We start from the raw sequence: 21,492 nt of genomic DNA on the forward strand, positions 1-21,492 counted from the left end.
ATAAAATATTAAATAATACTCTGTTTAGGAAAAATTTTCCCAGTTTAATGCTTACGTAATCTTACAGCTTGGCGCGTCACAAACGTAGAAGCCCTGGTCGAGTAAATCTCGCAGTTTCATCCTGCGAGATTTAAACACACATCAGAAAATAGGCAGCCCTATCAATTAAATCTCGCAGGTTGGTCCTACGAGATTTACCAGGTATATATTTTAAATTAAAATTGCATTATACCTAATTAAAAAAACAAAGTATTCTAATTTGAAGTTAATAACTCAAAATGTGTTTCAATTTATAATTTTAAAAAAGTTATAAAATATTTTTCCATTGAATGAATGAATTGTTAATCTAGGTTAATGTCCAAACATATAGAACTAAGCAAAAGTCATATGCATGAAATTTTTTAGTTTTTTCTTCTTTAACAATTATCATACTTTGGGTTTTTTTTTTTCTTTATTTATAATGCTTCTTAAAATAATATGAACGGATTAAATGCTATTCATTGCAATAGTCAAATTTAAAAATTTTATTTTTTATGAGAATGCACATATATATTGTAGACACCAAATTTTATTCGGAGATCTAAGGTCTTGGGTTAGCCATATTCTCTCCCTCACTTTTTGTGTATATTTCACATCTCACTCCGGCATACATATTTTACACGTGAAAGTGAGAAAATGTCTTATAAATAAGAGTTCATAAAAGTCCATTTATACAGATAATTTCAAACCATAAGTACATTTGAATTGTATCACAATGTAAGGATTGGTAACTTAAGATAAATATAAGTAGACATCATAGAACCTATGATGGTGCAAATATATATATATATATATATATATATATATATATATATATATATATTATAAATTTCAACATGAAATAAACAAGAAACAACTTTTTAAATTCCATAATGAAAACATAGTGCTCATGTTGGATAAAATCATATGAGTTTTTTTTTTTTCAAAGTTTACATTTCTTAAATGTCATTCTTTTTTTTGGATTACGCACCGAGTATCCACGCGTCCGTTTTATGGTCCACGTGACTAATCCTGCGCCCCTTGAAGTTGACCCTACAACTCCAAAGGGAGGGTAAATTCAGGAGTCCGGGGGCGAAAATAAGCCCGGGAGGGTTTGAACACCTGACCTCGTGAGAGGCACTCCCGCAGCCCGCACTACCATCTGAACCACACCCTGGGGGTTCTTAAATGTCATTCTTGATAATATTATATGAAGTGTGCACAAGACACATGACTATACAAATGAAATGAAAATAATCAAATGATATACAAATGAAATGAAAATAATCAATGATATACAAATGAAATAAAAATAATCAATGTTATACAAATGAAATAAAAATAATCAATGATATACAAATGAAATGAAATTAATGCTATACTACTCGATGCCACAGCGAGCTCGTCTCTGGGGTCGTGGTGGTTGTCGTCTACGTTTGCCCTCTCCCTGCTAGTCATCTGCATCAAGTGGCATGTCCCATCGTCCTATATGTGGATCATCTCTACCAAGAGGTACTGCGTAATCATCATCTATGCGAAGCGCACGTGAAGAGAACTGATATGATGTCTCTGGATGAGAACGAGGCGGCATAGCGGGTGCATCGACCTCCTCCCCACCGAAAATGTCGTTCAATAAAAATGACATCGATGGGGTGGCAGGAGAGTCAGATGGGGCGTCAACCGGTCTACTGGACGGTCCTGCAATATCAATTGCACTAGAAGGTGCATACGGTGCTGACGGATTGAACGCGTACTCTGCCTGTATAACCGGTGGCGAGGAGATGAGACTCACTGGACGACTAGAGGAGGCATGTCGTCCTCCTCGTACTAGAGCTGGTCGACGTCCTCGTGCTGGTACATCAGGTCGAGTAGCTGGGATCCGTCGGTCGTCCTTATGGACAAAGTCCAACGCAGCACTCATCAATCGGTCGATAGCGGGATTTGGCGAGATCTGATCTGCCTTATGTAGTATGTTAGCCTACATGATATGAAAAAATTTGGTTAACCCATGCATATCGTAACGTACACATAATAAAAGGAAGTGTGGGTTAAAGTCTTCTTACGAGGCTCAAATATACAGCAGCGGTCCTGTCGACGAAGCGGCGCGTGATAGACCTATATTAGGTGAAGTATGGATCATCCGGACGCATCAGACCGTCCTCCGCCACTCTTGGTACGATGTACTCTTGCTGATGCACCCACGCAGTCATGAATATCGCGTGTGTAGTCGCCTAGTTCGTGACCCCTCGACCGCGCTCGTCCATGCCATGGAGGTCATCCCTAACTACATCTACCCCCGACGTCAGAAAATGGTTGGGAATGCCTTGTCGATAGTCGAACTGCCGCATGACTCGGTCAAGGAGATACCACTCAATAATATGAAAGCATATGAGTAGCACTCGAGCTACCCAAAGGTCACTCCCGAATACATAATGGGGAGGTAGGTCGGTTACAATCTCAGCCGTGTAGGGTCTCCATAAGAACTGCACTTAAACATAAGTAGAAGTTAAGCGAACTATACGTAACTGAATGAAAGAAAGAGAGTACTATGTGCTACACTTTAATTAGACTATACGTCATACTCCCGGTGCATGTCCAACTCGAACTTGTACCAGGGCAATGTGTGTAGCGCAACCGATGACGCCCTCAAGTCGTCCCTCCATCTGTATAAGATGAAACGTAAGTTTACAAATGTAACGACTAGTACTACTAATTAGTATCTGTAGTACTTATAGAATGAATGATGAGGGATAAATAATGTTGGTACTAACCGGTATGCGAGTGGGAGTGAGTCAACCGGACAACCGTCCTGGCCCCTCTGAATATATAGGAAACCTCACCACGTAGGAGCTAAGGACAAAAATCTCTCCTAGGCCCAAACCTGTAGTAGGCAAAGTGGGCCAGCAATCTGTGTCTTCGAGCGGTGAGCGACGTGACACATCTCCCTGTAAAGCCACGCCAAAGTAGCGGACCCCCAACTGTACGAGCATATCACTCCCAGATCCGCAAGGAGTGGAAGGAACATCATATGCGCATAGCTGCCTGAAACGTCACAAAATAGCACCCCACATATCAAATGCAACAAGTGGGCTTGTGCGTGACACGCTATAGTCTGTGCATCTGCATCTGCCGAGAGCTGACGAAACACATCCCCCTCGAGGAACCACATACGGATACGTGCACCAACCAACTCATTGTTAGGTGGCACAACTCCTAACAAACGCTCACTCAGAGTACGCAGGGTGAGTCATCCCTAACGGTCTGTAGGTCCCTCTACTGGCTCAGCAGTACGACCAGTGACGGGGTGCCCATCAATCGGCAACCCAAACAAAACGAATACGTACTGGAGTGTGACGGTCGCCTCCCAGTGAGGTAGGTGGAATGTGTGCATCTTGAGTCTCCATCGCTCCACCAAAGCTGTCATGAGATGTTAATCTAACTAGATATGGGCAATCCGATAAATACCATAAAACCCTGCATCGTGTATCCAGAGGACGATACGGTCGTCTACTTCCAACTAGCGCTCCGCAAACTTCGTGCCCCCTCTGCAAAACAAGGGGTCGGCGTGCCCATCGACCCATGCTCAGCTGGCTCAGGATCATAGCCCATCATCAAGACGCTCCGATTAGACGACCCTGAATCGATCCTACAAAATGCACCATCGCAATACAATAAATATATAAAAAAGAAGAAGTGTACTAAAAGTCCTATAAGTGCATACGAAGTCAATGTGACGGTCTACTTGCATCCCCAGGTTGGGTCCTTCTTGGACACCTTGTGCGGTTATATCCTTCTTGATGACATATAATGCACGTGATCCTCTTCCTACCTTTCCTTGCGTTCATCTCATTGTGTATACGTGATCTCCTAAGCCAACCTTTATGTCGAGCATATGCAGGATTTACCTGTATAGTCAACAACGAAATTGTTGGCCAGTACGCCTCGTGAATAATTGGATGAAAATCCGCAACATATGTCACATAGTGCTCGGCAGTGCTCCAACATGACTCAACGTACTACATAGCGTTCAGCCATGTTTCTGCACATGCAGTGAGAAGGTGGGAGTAGGGAAAGTGTAATGCTTGCCACTTCCCACATGAGCATTTGCATCTACCCCGAATGCTCAAAGTTTGGACTTTGTTTCTGTTATGGGGCCCTAACTATGGAGTTGTGATGCTAAAACTACCCCTAGACCGGTTGAACGTCGTGACTCAATGTCTGTTTGCCTTCAACTTCCTTCTTTCCATCGCTAGCAATATATGGGAAGTGAATGCATTTCCTCCCAATATTGCATTACAAGTAGCCTCCTGTAGATTATTGAAATAATATGCAACGTGATAAAATGTCAGTTGTACAAAGGTCATTATTGGGAGGCTACAAGGGTCTTTTAGGACGGCGTTGAAATATTTCACAAGGTGAGTGGTCATGTTCCCATACCTTCTTCCACCGTTGTGGCATTGAGTCCACATATGAGGAGAAATATGATCGAAAAACGACTTTGATGGTTCCCCACCCTCATTGAACATCCTCTCCATCCACATGTTAAATTTTCTTACATGATGCTCCCTTTCCGCTTGCTCAATCATACGCTTAAGATTGACACTGTGTACTTTCGTGCTAAAGTTGCTAACCACGTGTCGAAGGCATAATCGGTGGTGGGCACGTGGTGGTTGTCAATCGGGATTGCGTTGTACTACAGCGAGAATTCTTGGATGTTGATATGATATAAGGAAAATATCGTCCCTATTAGTAATGGAACGAAAACAACATAAAAACCAATTCCATGTGTCCAGAATTTTCTCTTGAACAATAGCAAATGTAAGGGGAAATATTTGCCTATTTGCATCCGAACACATCGCAATTAAGAGTTTACCCTTGTACTTACCGTACAAGTGTATCCCATCTACACATATAACGGGAAGGCAGTGACCAAAACCCTGAATAGATACTGCGAACGACCAAATACAGATACAAATGTTGCGATGTGCTCGTTACCTGGAATAGGAGTCTACCTCCACTTGACTACAATACTGGGATTGTACGCACACATCGCTTCCATACACTTCGGCAATGTTTGATAAGACATCTCCCATTATACCCTTGCATAGGGTATCTTGCAGTCACCCGTAATGCATATTGATCTGAATCAATATGCAAATATTGATATATCTTTGAGTATAATTTATTTAATTTACACCTACGACCAATTCAAATTGGTCGAACCGGCGTAGTACTATAACTAACACCCTCTACTCCGGTAATAATTCCCCCCGCCCCCCGCCATAAACAACAATACCGTCACCAGAACATTGCTTGAGTTTCCTGCCATTTAGAGATCGACCCTTAGGAAATTGTAAACACCTACGAAAGTAAATTAAACCAAAATTAGATTAAAAAATGTATTTATACCTATGTTTGTAAATTATTACTTGAATAAGAAGTTTGTTCTATTGTTTGGTCAGAAAAAAATAAACTAATCATATATGTATATATCTATACTTATGTCTATCCTATATATTAATACAATTATTGTAGGGTAAATTATTTTGTCATGTACATATGATTGTTCTTCTAAAGTGAATTTTGAAATATAATAACTAAGTAAAATAATTACAATAATATGTTTATAATAATGACCTATAGGGTTGAGTTGCTTGACATCCTCTAAGATTTCAAAAATCTCATATACCTTTTTTAAAATTTCAAAATTTTTACAAACTTTTTCTAACATTTGATTTTTGACACTTATATCTCTAAAATTTTTTATCTTTTTACTAAATAGAAGGAGAGGAAATCCTTAAAATCTTAGGAAAGGTTCCTAAATTTTTTTAAATCTTATAAGAGATTTTTGTCTTTTTGCTGAACTTTAAGAGAGGTCAATTTTGTTTTATCCTAAATTTTATTAAATAATTTAAATAAAAATGCATTAATAAGTTTTGACGATATTTGCTTGAGAAAAAAATATATTCAATATAAATTATTAAAGAGCAAATCTGTTGTCATGCATGTAATTAAATTCTTATAATCTATTAATATTTTAATACACAAAAATGCAGTCATGCACATGCATAATAAATAGCATATGCAATGTAGGGATTCACACACTAATTTAAATATCATTATTTAATATTTTTTTCATGATTATGAGTAAAATATAGTCATTTAATCTTAATTAGCTTTAACATTTAAATTTTAATTATTGTTTCTTTAGTGGAAACCCTACACATTATATTTCATTTTTATTAAAAAACTAGCATGGAGGCAGACTCAATAAATTTGGATGACCTAAAAATTTAATTGCTGAAATAAATTATTCTATGTATATATATATATATATCATGCACCAAATTAACATTACTCTAAATTAATATTCTATGTATGTATGTGTATATATATATCATGCACTAAAAATTTAATTGCTGAAATGAACTAGCATGGAGGCAGACTCAATATATATATATATATATACACAACATGAAATATGGATTATATTTCTACTCTTTAAATTTGGATGAACTAAAAGCTAAAAGCCAAAAGCCAAAAGCCAAAAGCCAAAGAACATGAAGAAAAAAAAAAATTGGAAAAATACAAATGAAATGAAACCTAACCTTGGGGTTTTCGGATGCAGCCTTCAACGAAAAAATCGAAACTACACAATACTATATGAAGCTAAACCAAGCAAATCTTCGAACGTTTGTTAAATAAGAACTCAATGAAACAAATTTTATTTTATGGTAAGAAAAAATTCGTACCCCATTTTCGAGTATTTATAACTTTCGTTCGAACGGTCACCTGCACTCGCCCACTCCACGAACGGTCACCTGCAGTCGCACTCCCGAGCGGTCACCTGCTGCTGCCGTCCTCCACTCTGCTCTCTGCTCTCTTTGCAAGTGGAGCTCTGCAAACCCTCTCTGCTTTCCGTTCGCGAGTGAAAGGAAGGGGAAAAGACCAGATCAAGCAAATCTTGTAGGATGGTACTGCGAGATTTGCCACGCGTCATACGCCATCTCATTTCCTACGCAAATCTCGCAGAACCATTATAACGCCCCGAATCCTTAATCCTGGGTCTGATGCGTTATACCTGATAATCCATAAATCAAAACATACGCAGCGAAAAATATAAATATAATCTCCATAAATATAATGTCAGAGTTTACTATTTCTATCTATAATCCATATTAACCATTCATCCACCTATATTTGCAGCTCCATAAAACCTCCAAAAACTCAATCCACAACCAGTATTCACAATCATTCCTTTCTCAACAGGCTTAAAACATAAAGCATACAAACATAAACTTAAACTTTATACCACACAACAGTCTTACCAAAATATACCCTTTCTCTTTACAATCTTAAAAAATGTTATAAACCCTCGAGCTCTCTAAGACCAACCTCGAGGATGTCTTGAAAAAGAAATATTCTTATTCGGGTAAGACACATCTCAGTAAGGGAAGAAACAATATATTAAAACAGTGTGTGGCTAACATAAGGTTTATAAATATCATTTTAATAACATTTACAAAATGTTATCATAAACACTGAAATCATTCTCTGAGCCTAATCAAACACATGCAAAAAGATTAACCCACGAGATTACCCAAGGATAGGGGTGATTACCCGCCCATACAATTAGCACATCTCTGCTATGATACTTAGGCAACCTGAATGTCACTACTGAAGCATATCAGGGCACTCACCTTACTTAATAAGCCCTCTAGTGTTAGATTGATCTCGTACTCACATAGTTCAAATAAAAGTTTACCAGTGAAGGCCCTAAGGATAGGAAAATCTACCCGCCCATACAAGTAGGTTCCTTCTGCCCTAGTACGTTATGTAACTATTGTCACATCTGAAATTACTAGCGCACTCGCCTTTCTCAGTAAGCCCTCAAATGAAGAGTATGCTTCGCCCAATCGTAACATGTTCTACGAACATATATACTTCTAGTATCATAATACATTATTCCTTCTGTTATTATTCAACCATTCACATATGTTCATATTCATAGCTTAAACATTGCATTGCATTTCACTTTAAGTGACTCTTTCTCATTTACATCGTTCACATTTCACATTTCATTACATTGTCATTTCATTTTCATTTCATTCATTCGTACTACCATCGCTCTTTAGCCGTCATCAGTTAGTCCACATAGAAATGAGTTAGAATCTGCTAACACAGCTCCTTTTAACTGTCATTAGTTAGTCCACATAAAAATGCGTTAGAATCTGCTAATACGGTTTTCAACTGTCATACATTTACATGGTTGCATTAATATGCACAAGCAGCATAGTTCATTTCATATTTTATTCTCAATGCATTACTTAGCTTGCATCTCATACATATAACGTACATTTGCATGGAACTTACATTTACTCATGCAACACAATTTAGCAATAAAGTTCATACATATTCCTTATAAAATAAGTCAATCCATATTTAGCATTCAAATACTGAAAATATAATTTTCATTTCTTACATAATTTTCCAAAAAATACCTTTCACTTTCATCCGTTTATTTCCACATATACATAGCTAAGTAAAGGTCCTAGGCTCAGAAAACATAATTTACATGGTTGACATTTTTAAACCCATACCAAAACATACACATAAGTATAACATAATTTATTACCTTTAATTTCATAAAACCTAACTTAATATACAATTTTCCCTTACCTGATTATTAGCTTTACTGTGATCCCAAGAGGGAGGTGAATTGGTACTTTTAAAATTTATACCCTAGGTGAGTATCCTAACAGTAGTATATTAACAATCATATGGTCAATCTAGTGCAAGTAAAATAAATCAATTATAATAACTATCAAAAATTAAATAATGCAATTTAATTAACTACACGTGCACCAGAAAGCAGTAAGGAAAGTGACACGCAGAAATGTTATCGAGGTTCGTCCAATTGCCTATGTACCCGCCTTGGTTAATGAGCACAAGGATTACCACTATAATTTCTCACTTAAATGGGTGGAGCGACACCTAAACAAACCAGGTCAATTAGCACAGGGTTGACCTCAACCTTTACAACCAATCCTTACTAGGCTGGATTACCGCACCCTCAGGCCACGCCAGGAAACACTCAATAATTTCACAACAATGAAATCGGTACAGTGATTATGCTTTCATGTAAAGCAGATGCATACCCAATCTACGCAATCACATACACCACCAAATGATATAATGAAGTAAGCTCAATGTGGTCTTAGATGTCTACTCTCAAATAGTTATATGATCGATGTAATTAGTGCGTGAGAGTGCAAACAATATGATCTTTGTATCACAATATATATATTCAATTTAAATGCTCAAACAAAGATATCATTCAAACTTCATATATATCAACCAGCATATTTTCTCAACGCATAAAGCTCAAGTAGTATATAGAGTTGGTTTGCAAAAGAGATTTAATCTTTGTGTTCAACAAATGATATTACTCAATGAATATTGTAACAAAGATTTTCATCACATAAACAAATATCTCTTCAAAGATTTCTCAAAATAAAACGCACTAGATATTTTAAAATGATTTGAAAAGATTTTTGCAACCAAAATCAAATACGAACTTCTTAAGATGTTGAAATGGTTCTGCAATACTCAAAAGTTCAAACAAAGTCTTCTTAGGAAAGACTTATTAATAAAGTCCTCTAAGAACACTTGAGGTTTTGCTCTCAAATAAAATAGTATCAAACAAGTACAACACTTAGGAGAGCAAACCTATAGAACAATCAACACTCAAATCAAACTTACAAAGGATTTTTTGCAATATGGAAAGGTAAGAATGAGTGTAGGGAGCTTAGAAATGAGTAATAGAAATTTTGGAATTGAGAGAAAATTCACTAATAAGGTTTGCTAATCTATATCTAATCATTCCAAATGAAGGGGTATATATAAACTTCCCCCTGATTATAGCCGTTAAGGACACATATGGAATTATTATAAAAAATTTAATATTATTTAATTAAATTAACCCTGTTTTAAAAATATTAACCGTGGTAAATTTTTGGGGCAACCTGAGAGCACCGATCGACCGAGGCAAGTTCAGTTGACCGAGTTGCTTGAAGTTCGGTCGACCGGGCATTAATTGAACAACAAGTTCGATCGACCAGACTTGGAGGTTCAGGGCATTTTTTCCCTTTTAGCGCGGTTCGGTCGACCGGGAACTTTTTGAACTATCCAAGTCAGTCGACCAGACCGCTGAGTTCTCACACGTGAGAACTCGCTCGACCAGGGCATTGTTATGCATTTAGGTCTCGGTCGACTAGATGATCAATTATGTTAACTCCTAGGGAGTTTGGTCGATCGAGTATGAATGAACTGGACAAGTTCGGTCGACTGCGCTGTGGTCAATTTGTTGACGCAGCACTGGTTTGGTCGACCGGGAGGATTTTATACTTGGGAGTACAGTAGACCGAATGTGCACATTTAGTGCATTTCAGTCATGTTTAAGCATGCAATCAACTTATTCAAATGATCATTCATATATGTGCATGTGAGAGTGTCCTAGGGTCATTTCTAGGTACTTTTCATTTTGAGCTTACCTCACATACCATGCAGGTGATGCATGCAATTATTACAATCAAAACTCTATTTACTATTACAGACCCTTTAAATAATAATGAAATTAAATACAACATAAATTGGGTCTTCAACTTCAATCCCTTGTGCCATCATATGGATCTGCCAATCAGTACACGTGCACATAACCTCAACGCCCATAAAATACAACAGGTATTTGTCATTATCAAAATCGAGCGTGACCTATAAGGTCAACATTCTCCCCCTTTTTGATAATGACAAGTACATCAAGCAAAAATATGGTTTAACCTTAAAAAGGATCCCCCTAACAATATGCATTATATGCAGTCTAATTTCAACCTAATTTTTTCAACCTAATTTTTGCCTCTTCATCTCCCTCTTTTGGCAACAGCAAAAAAAAGGCTATAAACATTACAGTTCTAGGCAATGGGTAATAAGCATTTTTATACACAATAGGTTTGGAAAGTTTTGAAAAAATTTCGGTAGAGTGTCGTTTGAAAATAGGACTTTCCAAAACAAATCCTATATAAAAATGTCCTATTTTGAGTTTATAAATACTAACAATTTATCCACAACTACTCAAACAGTTCCATTATAATCAAACTATAAAACATAAATACCATTATCATTATGAAGTAGATAAGAGAATTATGCATTACAAACAATAATCAATATTCACAAAGTCTAATCCAATAAGAAAAATCAACAGTAATATTAATTGCTAAGACTTATAAAATTTACTAGAAAGCTCCCCGTAAATTTATGCAAACTATGAAATATTTAAGAAGCTTCTCTACTATGCATGAGCCCTAATTCACGTCTAATTTGTATAAACCTATCTTCGAGAAGTGATTTAGTGAAGATGTCTGCCCACTGCTCATTGGTGCATACAAACTCTAGAGTAATATCCCCTTTCTGCACATGATCACGAAGGAAGTGATGTCTAATCTCAATGTCTTTAGTTCGTGAATGTGAGATAGGATTTTTAGAGATGTTGATTGCACTCGTATTATCACATTTAATTGGTATTGTATCATATTGCAATCCAAAATCCATAAGTTGTTATTTCATATAAAGAGTTTGAGCATAACAACTTCCAGCAGCAATATATTTTGATTCAGCTATGGATAAGGCAACTGAGTTCTGTTTCTTGGAGAACCAAGAAACAAGAGATTGTCCTAAATAGTGAAAAGTGCCACTGGTACTTTTTCTATCAACCTTACTATCGACAAAGTCAGCATCAATATAACTCACAATCTCAAAGGTAGTATGCTTAGGGTACCATAAGCCTAACTCTATAGTTCCAACTAGATACCTAAGGATTCGTTTAACTGCTTTTAGATGGGATTCCTTAGGAGCAGCCTGAAACCTAGCACAGATCTACACACTAAACATAATATCAAGCCTACTAGCAGTGAGATATAGAAGACTCCCAATCATGCCACGATACAATTTCACGTCAACAGGGATCCCTTGCTCATCTTTATCAAGTTTAATGGAAGAGTTCATAGGTGTACCAAGAATTTTACAATCTTCCATATTAAATTTTTTTAGCAAGTCCCTGATATATTTAAATTGGGATATGAAAGTTCCACATTTTGCTTGCTTAATTTGTAGCCCTAAGAAGAAATTAAGTTCACCCATTATGCTCATTTCAAATTCACTTTGCATGCATTTGGCAAACTCATTAAACAACTCATCATTAGTTGCTCCAAAAATGATATCATCCACATAAATTTGAACAAGGAGCATATCATCATTTTTGGATTTGATGAAGAGTGTAGTGTCAATTTTGCCACAAGTAAACCCATTTCTTAGTAGAAAACTACTAAGTCTCTCATACCAAATTCTAGGAGCTTGTTTCAATCCATACAAAGCCTTAGACAACCGGTACACATGAGTTTGCAGAATGACTAGTCTAGCTTCTTTATGGCTTCTTTAATATTTTTAGGTTCTTCTTGAGACAAGAAGGCAGAATGACTCATTAGGTTTTTCCAGGAGGATCTTGTGGCTACACCACGAGATGGTTCACCTATGATTTGATCTATAGGATGGTTTCTAATAAATTTTCATTCTCTAGGCAACTCCTGAATTTCATTTTCATTATCTTCAGATGATTTATCATTTACTTCTGAATTTTCACTTGCATTGTTTTCAATAGATAATTTATCTAAACATTTTCTAATATCAATATCATCTTCGTCATCTTTCTTAGAAAATGGATTAGATTCATCAAACACAACATGAATAGATTCAAAGATAGTCAATGTTCTTTTATTGAAGACCCTATATGCTTTACTATTAAGTGCATAACCTAGAAAAATACCTTCATCGGATTTAGAGTCAAATTTCCCTAGGTGTTCATTATCCTTAAGCACAAAGCATTTACAACCAAACAAATGAAAATAGGAAATATTAGGTTTATGGCTGTTCCACAATTCATAAGGGGTTTTATTAATTGACGATCTAATCAACACCCTATTCATGACATAACAAGCAGTATTTATGGTCTCGGCCTAAAAATATTTAGGTAAATTATGTTCATTCAGCATAGTTCTACCCATTTCTTATAGTGACCTATTTTTTCTTTCTACCACACCCCATTTCTTGTAGTGACCTATTCTTTCTTTCTACCACACCATTTTGTTGAGGTGTCCTAGGTGTAGAAAAGTTATGTGATATGCCCTCTAAGTCACAATAATTTTCTATGCCCTCATTTTAAATTACGTGCCTCTACCACTTCTAATATGAGTTATCTTATATCCCTTTTCATTTTGAATTCTCCTACAAAGTTTGGTAAACTGTTCACATGATTTATTTTTATGTGCAAGAAATAACACCCATGTGAACCTAGAAAAGTCATCTACAATTACAAAAGCATATAATTTACCACCAAGACTTTACACAAAATTAAGACCAAACAAATCCAAGTGAAGCATTTCAAGTGGTCTAGTGGTAGATATGAATTTCTTTTTTCTTAAAATTAGATTTTGTTTGCTTACCCATTTGACATGCATCACAGATTTTATCTTTTACAAATGACATTTTAGGCAAGCCTTTTACTATTTCTTTTCTAACAAGTTTTGATAACAAGTCCATGCTAGAGTGTCCTAAGCACCTATGCCACAACCAACTAGCTTCATTTATAGTAGAAAAACAAGTTACTTGTTATGAAGCTAAATTATCAAAAGAAGTAGTATAAACATTTTCATGGCGATCGGCAGTAAAAAACACTTTGTGATATGATTTATTTTCAACTATGCATTTATCATTTTCAAATGATATTTTATATCCTTTATTACACAATTGACTTATGCTCAATAAATTATGCTTCAGCCCATTAACCAATAAAACATTATTAATAGTAAGAGAATGATCCTTACCAACCTTACCTACACCAATGATGCGCCCCTTTGCATTGTCGCCGAACGTCACATATACTCTATTCTTGGGAATGATTGATGCGAATTTTCCCTTGTCGCCGATCATGTGCCGTAAGCACCTGCTATCCAGGTACCACCTGTCCTTGGAGGAGGACGATCTTAAACATACCTACAAAATAAACTAAGTAACTGATGCTCGTCCCCAAATTTTGTTGGGTCTACAAGGGTTAGTAGCTGGATCACCTTTAACTACCCATACTTTGCTAATTTTTGCATGCTTATTCCTAAGTGAACAATCAAATTAAATAAGGTCAATTTGTTTGCATTTAAAACATTTCATTCTACATTTAGGATCTCCAGGGGGGCTTGAGCTTTTGATTCACGCGTGAAATGTCCCAAGTAAAGATTAGGTCGTCTAACATTCTTAACACCATTAAAACCTAGACCCTTTTTACTTAAAGAATTCCTTTAGGCACCAAGTAGTTTTTCAAAATTGTGTTTGCCCTCAGTAAATTTAAAAATAATTTTTAAACTATCCTCCAATTTCCTCTCAAGTTCAGTAATAGTAACATTTTTTTCTTTCAAAATAGAAGCATGAGATGTTTTTGCCATACTAAACAGTTTTGACCAATTTTCATATTTCTTTTTCAAATCATCATTTTCTTTGCTCATTTTACTTAACAGTTTAGATACACTAATATATTCACATTGTAATTCTCTAAACATAGGCATGCAATCAAAACCACAATCATCAAATGAATAATATGAAGATAATAAACAGGAAGACGATACCTCATCACCATGTGCCATCAAGCACAGATTAGCGACCTCCAAGTCACGATGGTCTGATTCTGAGTCACTGCTGCTTAATTTATCCCATGAGGTCCCTGCCTTCATGGTCTTCTTCTTTTTCTTAGCTTCTTTTTTCAGTAGTGGGTAGTCCGGCTTGGTGTGCCCAACTTTGTTGCAATTGTAACATGCGAGAGCATTTAATTTTTCTTTTCTTTTGCTAGACTCTCCCTTCTCAGATAAAGAATCCCTATATCTTTTATATGACTTTCTATTTTCTCTGAAGAATCTGCTAAATTTTCTAGTTAGCATAACCATATCATCATTAATGTCAGGTTTGCTGCATTCACTTGATGTGTTAGTGGAGGTTTTCAATGCAGTCACTTTCTTTGCCCTATTTTGTTCATTTACTCTCTCATTTATAGCTAGTTCATAGGTGATCAGGGAACCTATCAATTCATCTAGAGTCATGGCTTTAAGGTCTCTACCCTCAGCAATGGTTGTAGCCTTGGCTTCTTAAACAAGAGGCAAGCCCCTAAGAATCTTCCTAATCATCTCATATGTGAGATAGGTCTTTCCTAATGCATGCAGTGAGTTTATGATGTGTGTGAATCTAGTGTACATGCTTTGAATGGACTCACCTACATTCATCCTAAATGCCTTATACTCACTAGTCAACATATCTATCCTACTATCTTTCACATCCCTAGTACCCTCATATGTGACCTCTAACTTATCCCAAATCTCTTTTGCAGTAGAACATGCCATAATTCTATTAAATTCATTTACATCAAGACTACAATACAGAATGTTCATAGCAATGGTATTTAAACTAACAGTTTTCATGTCATCATCATCATATTCATCCTCAGTTTTAGGAACTCTAGTTGTACCCTCTGTTTTCATGGGAACATAATTTCCCTTAGAGATGATCCTCCACACCTTCCAATTAATATTTTGAAGGTAGATGGGCATCCACTATTTCCAGAAGGTGTAATTAACACCACTGACAACCGGAGGTCATGTGGAAGATGGTCCCTCGGGGAAAGGGGTCACGAAGCTATGAGCCATATGAGATCTTTTGTAAAATAACTACTAGTCTATGCTACGTGACTCTGATACTAATTGTTAGCTTTACTATGATGCCAATAGGGGGGGGGAATTGGTACTTTTAAAATTTATGTCCTAAGTGAGTATCCTAACAGTAGTATATTCACAACCCTATGGTCAATCTAGTGCAAGTAAAATAAATCAATTATAATAGCTACCAAAAATTAAATAATGCAATTTAATTAACTACGCATGTACCAGAAAGCAGTAAGGAAAATGACAAGCAGAAATATTATCGAGGTTCGGCCAATTGCCTACGTCCCCACCTTGGTTAACGAGCACAAGGATTACCAATATAATTGCTCACTTAAACGGGTGGAGCAGCACCTAAACAAACCAGGTCAATTAGCACAGGGCTGACATCAACCTTTAACACCAATCCTTACTGGGTTGGATTACCGCCCCCTCAGACCACGCTTAAGAAACACTCAGTAATTTCACAACAATGAAATCGGTACAGTAATTATGCTTTCATGTAAAGCAAATGTGTACCCAATCTACGCAATCACATACACCACCAAATGATATAATGAAGTAAGCTCAATGTGGTCTTAGATGTCTACTCTCAAATAATTATATGATCGATGTAATCAGTGTGTGAGAGTGCAAACAATATGATCTTTATATCATAAAATATATATTCAATCTAAATGCTCAAACAAAGATATCAGCCAAACTTCATATATCTCAAACAGCAGATTTTCTCAATGTATAAAGCTCAAGTAGTATATAGAGTTGGTTTGCAAAAAGGATTTAATCTTTGTGTTCAACAAATGATATTACTCAATAAATATTGCAACAAAGATTTTCACCACATAAATAAATATCTCTTCAAAGATTTCTCAAAATTAAATGCACTAGATATTTGAAAATGACTTGAAAAGATTTTTGCAACCAAAATCAAATACGAACTTCTTAAGATGTTGAAATGGTTGTGCAATACTCAGAAGTTCAAACGAAGTCTTCTTAGGAAAGACCTATTAATAAAGTCCTCTAAAAACACTTGAGGTTTTGCTCTCAAATAAAATAGTATCAAACAAGTATAACACTTAGGAGAGCAAACCTATAGAACAATCAACACTCAAATCAAACTTACAAAGGATTTTTGGCAATATGACAATGTAAGAATGAGTGTAGGGAGCTTAGAAATGAGTAATAGAAATTTTGGAATTAAGAGAAAATTCACTAATCAGGTTTGTTAATCTATATCTAGTCATTCCAAATGAAGGGATATATATAGACTTCCCCCTGATTATAGCCGTTAAGGACACATATGGAATTATTATAAAAGTTTTTATATTATTTAATTAAATTAACCTCGTTTTAAAAATATTAACTGCAGTAAATTTTTGCGGCAACCTGAGAGCACTGGTCAACCGAGGCAAGTTTGGTTGACCGAGTTGCTTGAAGTTCGATCGACCGGGCATTAATTCAACAACAAGTTCGGTTGACCGGACTTGGAGATTCAAGGCGATTTTTCCCTTTTAACATAGTTTAATTGACCAAGAACTTTTTGAACTAACCAGATTGGTCGACCAGACCGTTAACTTCTCATACGTGGGAACTCGGTCGACTAGGGCGTTTTTATGTATTTAGGTCTCGGTTAACCAGATGGTCAATTATGTTGACTCCTAGGGAGTTCCGTCAACCGGGTATGAATGAATTGGACAAGTTTAGTCGATCGGACTATGGTCAATCTGTTGACCAGACACTGGTTCTTTCGACCAGGAGGATTTTGTACTTAGGAGTACGATCGACCGAATGTGCACATTTAGTGCATTTCAACCCTGTTTAAGCATGCAATCACTCTATTCAAATGATCATTCATATATGTGCATGTGTGAGTGTCCTAGAGACATTTCTAGGTATTTTTCATTTTGAGCTTACCTCACATACCATGCAGGTGATGCATGCAATTATTACAATCAAAGTCTTATTTACTATTACAGACCCTTTAAATAATAATGAAATTAAATACAACATAAATTGGGTCTTCAACTTCAATCCCTTGTGCCATCATATGGTTCTGCCAATCAGTATACCTGCACATAACCTCAAATGCCCATCAAATACAATAGGTATTTGTGATTATCAAAATCAAGTGTGACCTATAAGGTCAACACTGACTTCTGAATTACACCGGCAGGATCCCCGAACCGATACCTGCGACGTTCACTTGGACCCTAAATCAAAACCCTAGTTTGATGAGATAAGCCCCAAATAACCTACTATTTCTACATTTTCTCAACTTAATAACCTTAAATAAACTTATAAAAACCCAAAATTGAGAATCCAGACCCTTACCTCAACTTTGGAGCATTTTCCAAAAAGCCTAGTTTAAAAACTGATCCGCTAGATGTATAGAGAATTTTCCCTAGAACACCATAGCGACTTCCATTTAGCGATTCGGGCTGAATCCGGGTCGAATTTGAAGAAAGAAAAGAGAGAAAATGACTTCCTAGAGAGAGAAACGAAGAAAAAATTTTTTCTTCGCGTGGAAGCAACCTTGGATCCTTTTATAGATGCTGCTGTCACATGGATTCGTCGACGAGAAGGCAGGGTTCGTCGACGAACTACTGAAGAGACTTTGTCAACGAGAAAATACATTCGTCGACAAAATTCAGGATTTAAAATTACTCTCACAAGATTTCTTTGTCGACGAGGGACTGGAGTTCATCCACGATCTTTAGAAGGACGCTGGTTGACGAAGACAAAACATTCGTCAACGAGGCCCGCAATTCTTCCCTTAAAAATCTTTCCTTTTTCTTTATTATCCATTAATCCAATTCATTTATTATACTTCCTAATTATTTAAATAGTTTTAATTTCTAGGTTATTACAACCATCCTGCGAGATTTTCTACCACGCGTCAACTGACCCTGTGCAAAACTCTTTAAATCTCGCAGCATCAAGCTGTTTGGGAAAATTTTTCCCAAACAGAGTATTATTTAGTATTTTATTTTAAATTAATAATAAAATGGGAAAAAACTCACCTAAGCTAACTTAAAAGCCCAAATAGAGAAAACAAAATTTAATTCAGAACAATACAGATCAAGAAAAAAAAAAAATTTTTGTTTGTTTCGCAAGAAAATTAAAACAGACTAAAACTCAAACGTAAATCCTGGTTTGAGGTCGATTCTGAAGGCTCAAATGTCTTTTTGTTTTTCTCCTTTCATTTAGATTTGGCCTACAAAATGAAAATAGAAAACAAAAATGAAAATTTGAAGGAAAAGAAAAAAAAATTAAAATAGAAAGAAAAAGAGGGAGTGTAAAGAGTTGATCCGCGAGGGTAAACGATGAAAGACTGAGAGAAGAACAAAGGGAGCAGAGAAGAGTGAGAGGATCTATCTAAGTGAAGAAAGAAAAATAAATAGGAAGAGAGAACGGATAAGAACCAGAAAGGACAAAAAGAGATGGAGAAGAAAACAGAAGAAATGAGGAAGAAAATGAGAGAGATGGAGGAGGAAGAAGAAGAAGAATTGAAAAGTGAGAGAAGAGGAGTGAAAAATGAATAAAAAATAAAAAATTAGGTTTTTATATTCAGGGTAGTGCAACACTTGTCACCACTGCATGGTGACACGTATCGCATTCTGAGCTAAGTAATTCAGATAGTTGTATATAGAAATATATTATATAGTATCAGACCCTATTGAACCATTACAGTTTACAGAGCACAGTGCCGTAGCTACAGTTATTCAGTTCAGAGTGCAACTACCTATTTAGATAATACGTGGTAGTAGGTCGATCGTGCTCAGACGTGGACAGGCTCCCCATCAGATATGGGTTGAGGAGTGGCCGATCTGACTAAGGGGTTATAGTGATTTATCCTAGTCGGCTAGGCAGGATAGATCCTGCCTACGGGCCGTACAACCCTATTATGAGGGATTAAATCATGACACACAGTTATCCACAGGGAAGTTTTCAGTTATTATTATGTATATACAGATTTACAGAGATAGAAAGAATACTTATTTATATTAGAAGTATTTTGAGTAGAAACCCAAAATACAAATATGTTAAGCAACATGGAAATAGGGGTGGTTTCTATTATTTGTATTGTATTTATAGGTTCAATTATACATGATTATATAGCAACAGATTTTCATAGTATTGTAACTCATTTGTCACACACTAGCAATAGCATATTTCTTCTTACTGAACTTTGACTCATCCCAGTGTTGAATTAGTTTTCAGGTGAGCCAGTTGACTGAGCGGAGCAAGCTTGCAGATAGAGGAGCTGTTAGTCTGCCCTTTTTGAGGGTGAGTTTTTCGGGATTCAATTTTGTTAGCTCTAGTATTAGTAAGAGTAGTTTTTGAAAGTACAGTGAAGTATGTAATATTTGTGGAATATTTAGATACTCTGGTATTATATATAATTATATATGGTTATGTTCATTTGATTTCCGCTTCTCGCTGCTTAGGTTGATAGTTGAGTTTAATTCAGTTTGGTATCAGAACATTATAAATGTTATAGTATAAAAAATAAAATAAAATAAAAACCCAGTTAATAGCAGGTCATTACATCAACGCCTAATTGGATGACCTTGATATTATTCACCAAAATTTCAACTTTACAAACCACTTGGTTTTGTTCTTCATCAATAATAGGTTGTTTCTTTTTTGGAGCAAATATCTCATCCTTTGAAATTCCAACACTAAAGGGTGCATAGTAGCCTATCTGAGGTGTCATTGCAAATGAACACATCTTGGATGGATGTTGATCATTATGTAAGGAAGATGCCAAATCTTAGAGCTAATACTAGAGTGGCCCCAACCTCCAATTTTTATAGTGGATATTTCACAACATTTTTAGGATAAGGTGGACATTTCCCTCTATAGCATCCAACCTCTGCTCCAAGGTACTAGAATTATATTAATAATTTGTGTGTTCAACTATTGTAGACTTAGCAATTGTTTTCAAGCAAGTTTGGATTGGACTAGAAATGAAGACCTTAGTAGTATGCTTTTACCTTAGCACAATTTATATTGGAAAACTTTCCCTAAAAGAGAAAATTTTGAAATAGGGGGTTTTATTTTAAGAAAACAGGAATCAATTTTTCAAAACATGTTTATGAATGTATGAAACTAAAGCTTAATGCCTTTGTTCTAGCAATGATGCACATGAAATGATGTGGGCTATGAACATGAAATCCTACACCTAAAGGTATGAGGAACCAATTTGTGATGTGATGAATGTATACAAGTTTGAATAGGAATGATTCAAAAGGAAGCCCCTAAGTGGGTGAGGATCTACCCTATGAACAAGAGAGAAGATTGGCATGTTATGAACTTCCAAATCTTTAGCAAATTAAATGATGGATGAGACTGACTGTGAAAAACCTAAACCAAGAACTAGAGAGCCCCCAATTTCAACTATATAATCATGAAAATGTGTATCACAAGGGAAAGTTACATATGTCTAGCCCTATATGCATATAATGATCAACGACAACCCTAGATCAACTCTTGTAGTAATGCCAGCTCTATTAAGAGATTCCAAGCCCTTGATAGGAGGTGGCATGCTAAAGATTGTCCACCATTGATGAATTGATGAATGGTGGGATTAGATGCAAACTCAATGAGCCCCTAAGTGTTGACTACAGTATGATGAATGTTAATACTAGTAGGAAAACTCTCTTAG

The 21,492-nt window shown here is 36.1% G+C and overlaps 1 long non-coding RNA gene across 1 annotated transcript; it reads right to left on the reverse strand.

The window, feature by feature from the left end:
- Window positions 1-1,294: 1,294 nt before the first annotated feature.
- On the reverse strand, window positions 1,295-3,662 carry LOC131156743 (uncharacterized). Its single transcript, XR_009137061.1, has 4 exons — window positions 2,790-3,662; window positions 2,594-2,681; window positions 2,082-2,501; window positions 1,295-1,996 (listed from the first exon to the last, which is right to left on the reverse strand). It is a non-coding gene; the product is annotated as an uncharacterized LOC131156743 (long non-coding RNA).
- Window positions 3,663-21,492: the final 17,830 nt, after the last annotated feature.

The sequence above is a fragment of the Malania oleifera genome, chromosome 5 (genome assembly GCF_029873635.1).
Source record: "Malania oleifera isolate guangnan ecotype guangnan chromosome 5, ASM2987363v1, whole genome shotgun sequence".
Classification (NCBI taxonomy): domain Eukaryota; kingdom Viridiplantae; phylum Streptophyta; class Magnoliopsida; order Santalales; family Ximeniaceae; genus Malania; species Malania oleifera.